The 13,476-nt window shown below is 52.2% G+C and overlaps 1 protein-coding gene across 1 annotated transcript in view; it reads left to right on the forward strand.

The window, feature by feature from the left end:
• Nucleotides 1-8,626: 8,626 nt before the first annotated feature.
• The window catches only part of STEAP1 (STEAP family member 1), a 130,866-nt gene continuing 126,016 nt past the window's right edge, over nucleotides 8,627-13,476 (forward strand). The window contains exon 1 of the mRNA XM_063921504.1: nucleotides 8,627-8,722. The gene's annotated coding sequence lies outside the window, so the exon portion shown is untranslated. The remainder of the gene's footprint in view (nucleotides 8,723-13,476) is intronic.

A 13,476-nucleotide genomic window follows, 5' to 3' on the forward strand; every position in this document is an offset into this window, starting at 1 on the left:
ACAGCCGCGCTGGCGGGGCGCTCTCCTGACTCACCCGTCCCTCACAGCTGGAGCCCGGAGGAGGAGCAGCAGCAGCAGTGCAGCAGCAGTAAGCAGCTGCAGCACTGGCTGCTGTGGGGGCAATTGTATACCTGTCACTGTGGGGGCAATTGGCTGGCACTGTGGGGCATTTGTATACCTGGCACTATGGGGGCAATTGTTTACCTGGCACTGTGGGGGCATTTGTATACCTGGCACTGTGTGGGCATTTGTATACCTGTCAGGTATACAATTGCCCCCACAGTGTCAGATCCACAATTGCCCCCACAGTGTCAGGTATTACCTGACACTGTGGGGGCAATTGTGGATCTGACACTGTGGGGGCAATTGTGGTTCTGGCACTGTGGGAGCATTTGTATACCTGGCACTGTGGGGGCATTTGTGGATCTGGCACTGTGGGTGCATTTGTGGATCTGGCACTGTGGGGGCATTTGTATACCTGGCACTGTGGGGGCATTTGTGGATCTGGCACTGTGGGTGCATTTGTGGATCTGGCACTGTGGGGGCATTTGTATACCTGGCACTGTGGGGGCATTTGTGGATCTGGCACTGTGGGGGCATTTGTATACCTGGCACTGTGGGGTCAATTGTGGATCTGGCACTGTGGGGGCAATTGTGGATCTGGCACTGCACTATTGGGGGCATATGTCTGTGTTTCACGTCCCATTTTAATTGGCCACACCCATTTTTTTGGCGCGCGGTGTGTGGCACAGTACCTCTATGGGGCACTCTCTGTCTGATTGGTCGCCGCTTAGCCCCGCCGGGAGTGCACACAGACGCTCTAATTCCAGTGAATGGGGCGCGTGCGTGTCACGGACACGTGCGCGCCCCAGACGCGGTGATAGGCCCAGGCACAGACGGAACTCCATCTGTAATGTAAGGGGGCATAAGTCAGAACAAAAATATAGTGCTATGGATTGTTTGAGGTAGGGGGGGCCCCAAATCGGTATTTCGCTTAGGTCCCCATGAGGTCTAAATCCGCCTCTGCAGCAGAGTGTCTATGCATACACAGTAGCAAGTGGTATCAGGTGCCAGTGGTAAAGTAGAGTATAAATGCAGTTCCCAGTGCCAGAGTATAAATGCAGTTCCCAGTGCCGGAGTATAAATGCAGTTCCCAGTGCCGGAGTATAAATGCAGTTCCCAGTGCCAGAGTATAAATGCAGTTCCCAGTGCCGGAGTATAAATGCAGTTCCCAGTGCCGGAGTATAAATGCAGTTCCCAGTGCCAGAGTATAAATGCAGTTCCAAGTGCCGGAGTATAAATGCAGTTCCAAGTGCCGGAGTATAAATGCAGTTCCCAGTGCCGGAGTATAAATGCAGTTCCAAGTGCCGGAGTATAAATGCAGTTCCAAGTGCCGGAGTATAAATGCAGTTCCCAGTGCCAGAGTATAAATGCAGTTCCCAGTGCCGGAGTATAAATGCAGTTCCAAGTGCCGCATTGAAGGATCCTGCTGGTGGCAGCAAAATACCCACCGTGCAATGAGTGGAGTCAGTAACAGGCCCAAGTCCCGAGAGAACCAATCCAAATCTGTGATCATTTGGCGTGAGCAGTGATACGCTTCCATGTACACCCAATAAAAGGGGTAGCACTCCTGTCCCAGGGGTAGAGCGTCGGCCTTCAGCCCGGCGGTTGAGGCCAGTGCTCCCGCGTACAGTGCCAGCCTCCCGGTGAGGCCTGCCCTCCTGCTAACCATACCTCCTAACATTTCAGGGATGGAAAACGGGACCCCTGCGCAAGCCGCGGGCGAAAAATGGGCATGGTCTATGTCAGGCATGTCCAAACTGCGGCCCTCCAGCTGTTGTAAAACTACATATCCCAGCATGCCCTGACACAGTTTTACTGTCAGAGAATGCTAAAGCTGTGTCAGGGCATGCTGGGATGTGTAGTTTCTCCACAGCTGGAGGGCCGCAGTTTGGACATGCATGGTCTATGTGAAAGGGGGCGTGGATTTGCAGCAATGTTGCTATCGCAAGCTACGCTTCCTTTTTTCGTCACTAAGGGGGCATGCCCAGCGCTTTGTGAGCTGCTGGCATGCCCCCAATCCCTCTGTCTCCATTCGTCTATTTAACGCTGCTCTGCTAAGCAGAAAAGGTGATTGACAGGAGCACTGGCGTTTCTATAATGCAGGAGTGGGGAGCCTTTTTCTACCAAGGGCCATTTGGATATTTGTAAAATCCTTTGAGGGCCATACAAAAATTATCAACTTAAAAATTACCCTGCCCCCCTGTAGTTATGCTCCTTAGAAGTACTGAGTGCACGTGTCGAAGGCGCACCCGCCAAAAATGGATGTGGCCAATTAAAATGGGACGTGATACACATATGCCCTCAATAGTGCAGTGCCAGATACACAAATGCCCCCACAGTGCCAGATACACAAATGCCCCCACAGTGCCAGATACACAAATGCCCCCACAGTGCCAGATACACAAATGCCCCCACAGTGCCAGATAAACAAATGCCCCCGCAGTGCCAGATAAACAAATGCCCCCGCAGTGCCAGATAAACAAATGCCCCTACAGTGCCAGATACACAAATGTCCCCACAGTGCAAGTTACACAAATGCCCCCCCCCCCCCCCCCCGCCCCACTGTGCTTCTCACCGCTGCTGCTGCTGCTCGTCCGGCGACGGTGTATCTCCTCTGTCAAGGGGTCAGAGCAGGGAGGAGAGCGCGGCTATGTCGGGCGGCGGCGGCGTGTAGGATCTCAAACCAGCCGCCGGTTTGTGAGCCAACCAGAGCTTGCGGACCAGCAACGGCAGCTCCTGATTGTCTGCTGGTTCACGAGCTCTGATTGGCTCACGAACCAGCGGCTGGTATGAGATCCTACCTGCCGCTGCCGCCAGACATATAGCTGTGCTCTCCTCCCTGCCCTGACAGCTGAGACACGCCCCCGCCGTACTGATCGGCGGCGTGTCTCACTGACACACAAGCGGGTGGGCCGGAACAAATGGCTTTGCGGGCTTTATACGGCCTGCGGCCAAAGGTTCCCCACCCCTGCTATAATGGGTGCGTGTGTGCGGTGCATACAGGCCCCTGAGTCCAGTCCCATTTTTAAAATACTCACCCCTCCGGAGTCCAGAGACAGCATCCGCTGCACTGTTAAAAAACATAGTGAAAATGGCTCAGCGGCCATTTTCACGGAGTTCTGCGCATGTGCAGTAGAGAAATCTCAGGGAAAATGGCCGCCGCACCATTTTCCCCGGAGATCTGCGCATGCGCAGTAGAGTTTGAGCCCTCTAGTACTCAGTTTCTCAGTGCTGCCGGCAGAGAAGAGGGTCCCGAACGGAGGAGGCTGAACACGGGCATCCTCCTCTCTTAAAGCGCCCCTGGACAGGAGCCTCCCAACTGCTCCCCCCACCGCGGGACTTTGCAGCCCGCAGGTGGGACAGCGAGCCAGTCCCAAAAAAACAGGACTGTCCTGCGAAAATCGGGACAGTTGGGAGGTATGCTAACACCCAGTAAAGGGGTTAGCCCAGTGGTTCTTAAACTGTGTGCCTCAGCACCCTGGGGGGGGGGGGGCCTTGGTGCACTTGCAGGGGTGCACTGGGTTGGTGGTCCAGGACCAATTCAAATTATTTATTGTCAGTGTAATAGGCAAAACCAGTGCTGGTGGCTGACAGTCATAAGCTATGTGGACAAACAGAAGGAAATTTTGTCCCTCACCGCATAACTGACCCTAAAGATGACATATAAACACAATCTACTTAATTTAATATGTATTTTTCTAAATTTCTCAATAAGAAACTTAATGCTAGTGGTGCTGTGAAAAAAATTCGAATACTCTATGGCGCCGTGATTCTAAAAAGTTTGGGAACCATCGGGTTAGCCTATTATCTGCTATAGGGCTGCCAGGGTCGGCCGGACCATTACGCCAGGTATGCAGCTGAGTAAGGCGCCACAGTGAGGAAACAGTGATTGTCACCTTACAAATTACATTTTCCTTTTCTTGTAAACTGTTAGTAAAATTGTTCTATAAAAAGAAATGTTGCCCATTTATTATGGCTTACTTTCACTGGATATCTACGTGTTTTGCCGTCTTACCACTAGATGTCACTGTCTCATATTAAATTCATCAGAACACCGCTCAACTGTATGACTGAGCAAATAGATTCAACTGACTAATATTACATCCCATGCTTTCCTGCTGTTTATTTGTATAAGCTGACGGTAGTCCTGTGTCATTGCTGAATTCAGTACAAAGGGGTGGGTGTTGGGGACTTGATGGCGCAAACTGCAAGAGAAGCAAATGCAGGTGGGTAACCCAGTCTCCATGCCATCCATGAATTTGGTAGTGCCAATATACGCTACTTGCATACCTCCCAACATGACCCTCTCCAGGAGGGACAGAATGCTCTGCTCCTGGACTTCCCTCTTAATTTATGATTGCACACACCTGTGCTGAAACACCTTTCAAATCCAGTAAATTGTTCCACAGAGGTGATGGCAATCATACATTAAGAGGAAAGTCCAGAAGCAGAGCATTGTGTCCCTCCTGGAGAGGGTCGTGTTGGGAGCAGTAGCGGATCTTGCCATGGGCAAGCAGGACTTTTGCCCAGGGCGCCGCCTTCCGGAGGGCGCCGGCGCCATCCGGAGGGCGCCGCACCATGGCAAGATCCGCTACTGCAGTGCTGTGCCCCCCGCTGTGTCTTGCTGCGTCCCGCTGTGAAGGGCGTCAGGGAACTAGATGCGTAGCATCTAGTTTCCCTTCGTGGAGAGGACCTTTACTGTGCGGTGCGCGATGACGTCATCGCGCACCGCACAGCATTTCAGCGGCGCTACTACTGTACAGGGGGCGTAACTGACCACGCCCCCTGTATGAAGCCACGCCCATACTACCCGCCCGGGGCGCAAAAAGGGCGAGAACCGGCCCTGGTTGGAAGATATGTACTTGCATTTTCTTGCTGCTGAGCTTTAGACCCCAAGGAGAATATCCTGCCACCTGGACAGACGGATCCTTTGTCCTGTGTGCTGGGAAAGGTGCAAAGCAGGGACGTGCAGTCAGGGGAGGCAGTGCCTCCCTTGTCATTAATGATTAAAATAATATAAAGAAGATAATTATGACACACATTCTGTGTCATAAGTATCTGCTTTATATTATTCTAATCATTATCCCTGCCTAAATGTGTTTGGGAGGCACCGATCGTGGTGCCTCCCGGTCAGAATGGGAAAGGTATGGGAGCGGGGGGCGGGCGCAGGCGGGGCCTAGCAATGGGCATTTAAAGCCCATTGAAAATACATGGGAAAGCGGCACCATTGGAGGTGCCGCTTTCATACAGGGACGTGCTTTCAACCTGTGTGGGCGCGGCGGAGGTGTGGGCGTCGGTGCTGGCGGCGGAGGTGTAGGCAGCGAGAGGCGGCGGAGGCGCGGGCGGCGGTGCAGAGTTTGGCAGCGGAGCGGTACCAATTTCAAAAATGGCGCCTCAGCATAATTTTTGAAATTCAAGATGGCCGCTGCGAGCGTCATCGCCCCGCCCCCTCCAGCTGACTTATATAAGTCAGCGCGAGGCAACGGCGCGTTAGTCCGACAGCGGAGGAGGAGCAGAGAAGAGCTCCTGAAGGCAGAAGATGCCGGAAGTCCTGGATGGGCGGCGGCTATGCAGAAGAGCTTAGCAGCCGCCGCCCACCAGGTGAAGACACTGGAAGCCCTGGGGAAGGCGGCGGCCATGCAAAAGAGCTTAAAGGCCGCCGCCTCCCAGGTGAAGACCCTAATAAACTTTTTTTTAAAGATAGTGTGGTGTTTTTATTTTCATATTTTCTTTACAGGTGGACTACAGGTGGCAGCGGGCCATTTTTGTCCGGGCATGCTGGCACTTGTGGGGGAAGGAGTGGTGGATGGTTAGCTGCTTGTGCCTCCCCAGCCACTGACCTCACCGCACGCCACTGGTGCAAAGTATCACTTCAGATAAACAATGAGACAGGTGGGACTACAGCCCCAGGTCCCCACATCATGACAGCATAATGAGAACCAGCCGCTTAGCTGGAATACAAGATTGTCCATAGATCATAAGCATTAAAATTATGGCCTCCATTAATTCCCTAACACCTCCTCAAAGCCTTCCACGTTCTGAGAGTCCCTTTTATTCTATAGCTACTAAGTTCCCTTCCCCTTTTTCATTTTCTGTATGATGTTTTATAAGTCTGAGGGAGAGCCATAGATCAGGCTTGGGTGTACCGAGGGCCTAATTCAGACCTAATCGTAGATGTGCTAAATTTAGCACAATTGCAATCAGTCACACAGACGGGTGGTTTTCTGGTTGCCGAATGTTGGGATCCCGGCGCACAGTATACCGGCGCCAGAATCCTGACACCCGGCATACCGACACATATTCTCCCTCGTGGGGGTGCACAACCCCCCTGGAGGGAGAATAAATAGCGTGGCACGCGTAGCGCGCCACCGAGCCCGCAAGTGGCTCATTTGCGCTCGCCACGCTGTCGGTATGCCGGCGGTCGGGCTCCCGGCGCCGGTATGCTGGTCGCCAGGAGCCCGGTTGCCGACATACCATACTACACCCACACAGAAATGCGGGGGGACGCCCAGCACAGGACCGATCAGGTCTGAATTAGGCCCTGTGTTGTAGTTTAATCATATATCTTAAATCAGGCTTACCTACATTCTGGCTGCTCTCTCCCGCAGAGAGCAGCCAGGTCAGCTCAGAGGGCGGCCATGGGAGGCTGTGACGTCGAGAAGGGGGTGGACCGGAGGCGGGACGGGGGCGGAGTAAGGGCGGAGCGGGGGCGGGGTCATGACGAAGCCTCTTTTAAGCCACGCCCCCCGCTCTGTAATGCCGCGATCACCGGCATTACACTGCAGGGGGCGTGGCTATGATGACGCGATTCCGCAAGAATCGCGTCATCAACTGCCCGGACTGCCCACTTTACACACTAAGTGGGCGGACGGGCAGGGGGGACCCCACGAATCGGGAGACTTGCCTGCTCTTCCGGGGGGCCGGGAGGGTCACCCGATTTTCGGGAGCCTCCCGGCCATTCCGGGAGAGTAGGCAAGTATGACTTAAATATATATTTTTAAACTTAATGTACCTCTATCTTCCGTTTCCCCTCCTCTCCCCTTGCTACATTTTACCCCTTCCCCCTTTTTTTTTTCTTTTTCTTTCTATATTTCTATTCTACTCTTTTCTCTTTCTATACGTATCTTATTCCATTCCGAGGCATCTCCCTCCATCCCCTTACTGTTGCACTGTCCTGCTGATGTTTTTCCTATGTATATCTGGGTTGTTACGTTTATAACACTAATGTACAAGGTTTTAGTTCTATTTTTTGAGCGGTTTCCCGCTCCATGGGCCTAATTCAGACCTGATCGCTGCTGTGCGTTTTCGCATAGCGGGTGATTAGGTCTGAACTGCGCATGCCAGAGATGCGATCTAATTGACAGGCACGGGCGTTCGCTGGGCGGGAGGGGGCGGGCCAGCGGATGTTGGGCCGCCATTTTGGGGGCGCGGTCCGGGCAACGCAGGCGTGCCTGGACTGTGCAGGGTTGGGTAGCTCCCTGCCATCGCGCAGGAGCTGCGCTGGTAGGGAGCTACTCATCAGGTACAAAATTGCCGCCGTGTGTTGCTTTTGTACCTGTGCGGGGGGAGGCAGAGCCAGACATGCGGGGTGGACTAGCCCTGTGCTGAGCGTCTCCCCGCATGTCAGGGTGGCTGATCGTAGATTTTGCACAGCTATGATCAGGTCTGAATTAGGCCCCATGTCTCATCCTAACTAATCAGACGGGTGTAGTACGGGTGACCGGCGGTCTCCTGACCGCAGGTCACCTTACCGACGCCGGGATCCCGGCAGCATACCGACGCCAGGATCCCGGCGGGGAGGGGCGAGTGCAGCAAGCCCCTTGCGGGCTCGCTGCGCTCGCCACGCTGCGGGCTCGGTGGCGACCTGCGGTCGCCACGGGTTCTATTCCCACTCTATGGGTGTCGTGGACACCCACGAGTGGAAATAGTCCCTGTTGGTCGGCATGCCGACCATCGGGATAGAGAGCCGTCGGGCTCACGGAGGAGGTCATGTGACTGTCGGTCAGCCGACCGGCGGTCACATGACTACCACCCAATCAGACATGCCTGTCCACTCTCCTCTGTTTTCGTCCAAATCTTTGGTTTAGGCCTGTCTTATATTATCTTTTGCTATGTACACTCATATCACTCGCCATTGTTCCTTGTATTGTTAAGGATGGCCTCTCAATATTTGTATAATTGTGATATTGACATGTAAATCACAATAAAATTGTTATTCCAACAAATTATGGCCCCCATTTATCAAGCCTTGGAGAGTGATAAATAGCACGGGGATAAAGTACCAAACAACCAGCTCCTAACCGCCATGTGACAGGCTGTGTTTGAAAAATGACAGTTAGGAGCTGATTAGTTGGTACTTTATCACTGTGCGATTTATCACTCTCCAAGGCTTGATAAATCTGGGCCTATATTTCTATTTTGCTCACAAAATAATGCAATTTTGCGACTATCTAGGGAAACATTGGTACTTGTGTAAAGGGCATAGAAACTCACAGAGCACTGGTCCCACCCACCCAGGCACTGGTCACACCCACTTGGCACTGGACACACCTACATGGCACTGGACACACCTACATGGCACTGGACACACCCAACCAGCACTGGACGCAGCTCCTCCACATCTCTCAGTAGGCTGTGATCAGCAGGGACGTGCGGTGAGGTAAATAGCTGAGGGGGCGCTAACTAGTACCAGAGCCAGACACACAATTTTTTAACCAAAGGGTTCATGTGGGCATTAGACACAGGTGCAGCAGTATATACATGTGGGCATTATACACAGGTGCAGCAGTATATACAGTACATGTGGGCATTATACACAGGTGCAGCGGTGTATGCATGTGGGCATTATACACAGGTGCAACAGTATATACATGTGGGCATTATACACATGTGCAACAGTATATGCATGTGGGCATTAGACACAAGTGCAGCAGTATATACATGTGGGCATTATACACAGGTGCAGCAGTATATACATGTGGGCATTATACACAGGTGCAGCAGTATATACAGTACATGTGGGCATTATACACAGGTGCAGCAGTATATGCATGTGGGCATTATACACAGGTACAGCAGTGTATACATGTGGGCATTCTACACAGATGCACAGTGTATAGCTCCTAGGCCCTGGTTCTTCTTAAAAGCCTGCAGTGTTTCCCCTGGGAGCCTCCCAGGGGAGGATGGATCCTCCTGGGGAGGAGGATGATGGAGAGTCCCAGGCTGCAAGGCCTGAGGGAAGCCCTGGGAATTCTGACCTACCGATTGCAGTGGAAGCCTCGGTGCTGGAGGATTTGGACAGTACAGCGTTTCCAGTGATTGTGGGTCCGGTGATGAAACAGGATCCCCAACTGGAGACCCCCAAACCACAGGATGCCGGCTCTCTGGGTGAGGTAACCCAGGGAGGTGATAAGGAGAATGAACTTGCCTGTGGTGGGGCGGGGGTTAGTGCTGCAGGTGGAGATGCTGAGGTTTCTGATTGCAGCCTGGAGGATTCAACATCCTCTAGTGAGAAATACATGAATATGAGTCTAGAGGAATTAAGAATGGAGCAGAACCGTATATACTCTCGCATTACTTATAAAAAAAGAAGGCGTAACTGTAGCAGCAGATGGGAGAGAGTTGCCCTGAAAGATTAACTTTGGGAGCTGAATGACAGTTTGGCTGCAGTTAAAAAGAGGATTAAAATGTTGCACGATCAGGCTCTATTGCAAAAGGAAAAAGCACTGCTAGAGTCCATACCAGGACAAGAATGCGGATGTGATGGCAGCCCGGTCCCGGTGGGTTCTGTGGCGGCATCTGGGCTCATAGTTCCAGTGGAAGACATGGAGGTGGGCAGCCAGACTGCGGAAGAAGTGGTGGATATCGTGGGCCATGATGGAGGTGAAACTTCTGGGATTGTGTCTGGTGCCGTGGATACCGAGGGGAACCCTGCGATGACGACATCCTGTGTTTTCCATGAGGGGGAGGCGTCTCTCCCAGAGAGAGTGCTGGGTGGTGGCAGTGCAGGGGGCATGGTGGCTGCCGGGTTGACGGCGGGTGCCGGAGCTCTGGTGGCTGCTACTGCTTCCTGTGGACTTGCTCCCGATGCACTTGTCTCTGAAGCTGCGGATATGGGGACGGCGCGGGCCGTGGTAGATGCTGAGGCTGGCTCTCCCTGTAAGCCAGCAGCGACTGGCTCTGGCTTAGTCGCTGTGGTGGCTGAGGGGGGCGGGGCCAAAGACGCATCATGTGTGACATCACGAGTGACATCATTAACTGCATCAATGGGAATTCCGGAGTATGAAGCCATATTGAAAACTGGGCAAAGACTGGCCCAAGGACTGCCGGCAGTTGATAAGAGCAGCTTAACCCCTGAGGAGACTACACTGGTAGAAACAGTTTACGGAGATATGGATATGCCTGTGAGGGCTTTAGCGGCCGTAAGCTTGATCCAGGCAAACCAAACTAGGATGGCTGGTGGGGCTGGTAGTGCGGGTATAGAGGTCAGTAAGAAGGTAAATGTTCAGGCACCCAAGGGTCTCCCTGTAATCCCTCCTGTGGTTAGACCAGGACCTGGTTCATATGCCAAAACTTTGGAGGGTTCTGGTTGGGCTAGTACTGGTCCTCAGCTTGGGGTAAGTGGGGGTCAGCCTATAAAAAGGCGCAATGTGGTTCAGTTTAGATGGGTAGGGGAGGGGGAGGCTCCTTCAAAGTCGGAGTTCTTGGATATAGTATTCTCGCTGGGTTTTAGGGCCGCAGACCTTTTTGCGTGCATCCATCCGGTGAGAACTCCCGACTTTGATCTGAGCTTCCTCTCCCTGAATGGCTTGCAAGCTTTTGGCTCCCAATGGGAGAAGAACAAGACCAAGGAGCCGTACTGCCATTTTAAAACCAACACCATCACCAGGCAGGATAGGGTAAAGATTACTGTTCTGGTGCGCAATGAGTCACTACCGTCTGCGGATATCGTATATTGGTTGTCCAGGTCCTGCACAGTGTTGTCCCCGCTTGAGAAATTTGATTACACTAAGGGGGTCTGGGGTGGTGCCTATTCGACCTTTGTGAGGCTGCACCAGGTAGGGACTGAGACTAAGCACATACCATCTGCTGCTTATATTGGCCGTGACCGGCTTCAGTGCTTCTATCCTGGGCAGCCCAGAACTTGTCACAAGTGTGGTGACTTTCGCCACCTTAGTAATGATTGTACGGTTGTTAAATGTGCTTTGTGTGGCCAGATGGGGCATGGGTCCCGTGAGTGTAATAAGGTGAGGTGCAATCTCTGCGGAGCGGATGGCCATCCCTATAGTCGGTGCCCTAAAGCATTGCATAATCATGATGCAGGGGTGGTTGAGGAGGCACTAGAAATCAGGCCCAGTCATGAGGATAACATGGTGGTTGCTTTACAGCATCAGGATATGTTGAGGAAACTAGAAGCTGGCGGGGTAGGGAAAGTACAGGTCGAAAGGGGGGAAGCATCTTTTCAGGCAGTGAGTAAAGGCAGGAGGAAGAAGCTGAAAAAGAGGGGGGTGGACGTTGTATGCTCTAATAGGTTTGACGTTTTGTCCTCCGCTGATGATGAGGATGAGGGGGAGGTAGTCATGGTTGGGGGAAAAGAGCTAGTGTTTGTTCCGAATACTTCTAAAAGTAAAAAGCCAAAACAGGCCTCTAATCTGTCTGTTGATGGGAAGGCAGTTACGGTCAAAGCTAAACAGGAAAAGGGGGGATGTGGTAAAGTTCAGAGCAAAACCAAGCACTTAGATAGTTCTCAGGGGGATCTAGAGTGGGATCCTACAGGGACAGAGTTAAGCCAGGCCTTGGTACCGTTATTAAATAAGGTTGAGGTAGTGCAGAGTTCAGAGGGGAAGGCCCCTCAATCTCTGGGAGAGGTGATGGTGGTGGATGAGACTCCTAGCCTTGAGGCGGGGAGCCTTAGCTATTCTCCTTTGGCGTCCTCTGGTGGGGATGATCCTGGGGGCGGTTCTTGTATTAGTGCCCCAAAAGTCCCTGATCCGGATCCTCCCCCAGACAGGGTTGCAAATGGGGAGGGGTGTGATATTAGGGAGGGTGTTGTTGTACAGGGATCTAAGGGTCTGTTCTGTGACACTGCGGTCTCAGTTGTTGGTGGGGTGGAGGAGGGGGAGGTGGAAGAAATCTCTTTGTCTGATGAGGATGTTCTTCCCTTCGGGGTTACGTGTAAAAGAGTAGGATCCTCGGATGAGGATTCTAAAAGACAAGCAAAGAAAAAGTGAATGGGGTCCTACCTCTATAATCCAAGAAACATGGATCCCCAACCTATACGATGTGCCACCATTAATGTGGCTTCCGTGTTTTCTGAACGTGCTCGTTTCTTGGCCTTCGATTTTTTCAACACGGTTGATGTTGACTTTTTATTTTTGCAGGAGACCAGGGTAGGTGACTTGGCCACACTCCATCGGGCCAAGTGTCAGTGGAAGCGGGGGCCTTCCTTCTGGTCTCTTGCGGCCGAGGCGTCCAGTGGGTTGGCAGTACTTTTTACTGATATGGTAAACGTGCACAGGATTATAGATTTACAGGTAGGTAGGTGCATGGTTTTAGATTTCAACCTGAGAGGACATGACCTGAGGCTAATAAACATCTATGGGCCCCATTCAAAGTGGGACAGGAAATGTCTTTTCAGGGAGATAAAACCGTTTCTTTTTACGGCCCGGCAGATTGTCTTTGGAGGTGATTTTAACACTGTCATTAGGCCAAAAGACAGAGGGGACACAAAGGCGACCCTGGGCTATGATTCCAATTTTCTAGTTAGCATGGTTAGAGAGGCTGGTCTGGTGGATGTGCACGTTCGCCATTTTCCAGACCTCACAGGTTTCACCTATCATTGTGGTAGTCGTAGGTCTAGGATAGATAGGTTTTTTGTTAAGGAGTCCTCGAAAACTTTGCCTCCTGAGACAAAGCCAGTAGAGTTCTCCGATCACGTTTTTCTGTGTGTTGCTTTGAACGTCTCAGAAACCCCTCAGAAAGGGCGGGGCCTTTGGCGTTTGAATTCCGAGCTCCTAAAGGAGGAGGGAGTTAGACAGTCCTTTAGAGACTTTCTTCAACTACAGGAAACGCTTCTGGAGGCTGGTTGGAGTAGGTCTGAGTGGTGGGAGGAGTGTAAAAATAGGAGTCGAAGGCTTTTTCAAAGGCTGGTAGCCAGGAAAAACTTGACAAAAAGATGTATCTACCAGAGCCTGAGAAAGAAACTGGATTTCTTGATCTCTGAGCGTGGAGATAGTGGGGAAATCTCCCGGGTGAAGGCTCAGATGAAGGAATATCAGTACGATCGCCTGGCTTCTTTGATTCTGGAGAGGGATTATGGAAAATACCACTCGCCTGATCCCTACCAGAGTTGCAGAAAATCAGTTGATTTGAGGGAGGTCAGGGGCCTGTTTGATGACCAGGGTACTCTTCATG

This window comes from Pseudophryne corroboree, chromosome 5 (genome assembly GCF_028390025.1).
Source record: "Pseudophryne corroboree isolate aPseCor3 chromosome 5, aPseCor3.hap2, whole genome shotgun sequence".
Lineage (NCBI taxonomy): Eukaryota > Metazoa > Chordata > Amphibia > Anura > Myobatrachidae > Pseudophryne > Pseudophryne corroboree.